Genomic DNA, 2,170 nt, shown 5'->3' on the forward strand with positions numbered 1-2,170 from the left:
CAATAAAATTTTAAATAAAAAATAAAAAAGAAACTCATAACAAATTTGTCAAACAATTTGTATTGAAAAAATTAAAAATGAAATAAATAAATACATCCCTATTTCGGTGCGGATCAATATATTTTTGTTTGCACAACAACAAAACATTCTCGTTTACCCTACTCTAATTTATTTGGAAGTATCTTTCTGTGTATTCTTTTCACATAAAATAAAGTAAACAAACAAAATTTTGGCAAGAAAAAAGAAAAATAAGCACGACAAGTACCGGACAAAAAACCAGAAATAAACATACGTATATTTATATATACATATATGTGTAAGAATGTAGGTATGTAGGCAAGAGCATAATATATTTTTAAGCTCTGTGATAGAGAACAAGAGAATGTTTTTTGTTTTCCCTTCATACTTATCCAACGCATCATAAAAACACAAAATTGTTGTTTAACCAGTCTTTGCACATATTCTTATTTCATTCTTTTATGCAAAAACACGAACACTCTCAATCTCGACATTTTACATTTATTTATCAACAGAACTATAAACAAATTTTACATTTCATTTTAGAATGCTAGTGCAAAATAAGACTTTATGCTCTTTCAGTTGTGAGATTTTTACAAAAATTTTATTTCTCAAAAATGTCCATGTGCATGAAAAAAAGTTTTCTCAATATTGTGCGAAAATAAAAAAAAAACATCAATAATAGTATCATGCAAGAATGAATAAAGCAAACTTGTTTTTGTACACGAATGGAAGATAACAAAACAAAATAATTTTTCGTTTTTCATGTGCGTGAATGTTAAGTGAATGCATATTTGGAACCCTGCTAAGTACAACAACAAAAGTGAATTACACCGTTATTATTTGTAAAAAAGAAAATATCCCTCGGTAAATTGAAACGAATTCCACAGCAATCAACTTTACATTTCTATACTGCCAACATTAAAACAAAAATCTGTAAATAACATAGTAATTGTATCTAAACAAATTCTTCATGTTAAAATTCTACAATGTTTTTAATAATAACAGTGATCGCTCGCAACTCAATGTTGTAAACGTTAATTAAAAATAATAAAAGAAAGCTTTAATTTACTTCAAACAGTGCGCAATTTAATGTTATCCACTCAAATACACTTGAGAGAGAAGTTCGAAGCATTAAATCAGTTCGTATCAAACAGTAGTAGAGAGTCAAGGGTGGTGCACGAATTGCTTAGGAAATTAGCATGATTTTAAAAAATGTCGTAGTCAATATCTATGTCAATTATGTAGAAAGAAACACCATTCTTTACTACATCGAACGGAGAACACATCGAGTGCAGTCCAAGTCTCCACCCATGTACCTAACCCCCCACAGATTGCTGAACCTGTAGCTTCGGCCCCGAATACTCACAACGATACACATGTTGTAAACCCCCGACAAACTTCAACTTTAACCACAACCCTCTCTACTTCTGCCGAATCTGCGTTAAGGATGACGCAATCATTCTCGACACAGATACAGTCCACTCTTAGCTCGAAAGTTTTACTCGGTACTGCGCTTGTAGATATTTACTCAAACGACCATAAATATACTGTTAGGGCCTTAATTGACTCGGCTTCAGAGGCAACATTTATCTCAAAGAAGCTTCAAAATAAGCTCTCACTGACAACCCGGCAATCACAAACCGAAATCCATGGTTTGAATGATGCCTTAACTGCAACCTCAACACAACTTTGTCACATACGTATCGGCTTACCCATTGATAGTTCATTTGAAACCTATACAAATGCTTTTGTCGTCAAAAAACTCACGGGACAGCTCCCTTATTACCCAATATCAGCTCTTAAAGAATTTAAAGGTTTAAGAGTGGCTGACACGTTTTCACATAGGTGCTCGGATATTGATTTACTTATCGGAGGTGACGTTTATCCCAAGGTCATAAAGGATGGCTTGCGATGGGATAGAAATAGGGTTTTGGTCGCTCAACAAACAGTGTTTGGATGGATTATCACTGGCAAAATTGCCACTGGAAACTGTACTCCTTCGGTTTCAGCATTTTTTAACGAAATTGTTTTAAATAATCAGATTCAAAAGTTCTGGGAACTGGAGGAAGTCCCAAAGAGGACTAAACTTTCTTATGCTCCGTTGGAGACTTTTCCGATACGTTTTTAATGCCGACATCGAGAAGATGTA

This window comes from Lucilia cuprina, chromosome 4 (genome assembly GCF_022045245.1).
Source record: "Lucilia cuprina isolate Lc7/37 chromosome 4, ASM2204524v1, whole genome shotgun sequence".
Lineage (NCBI taxonomy): Eukaryota > Metazoa > Arthropoda > Insecta > Diptera > Calliphoridae > Lucilia > Lucilia cuprina.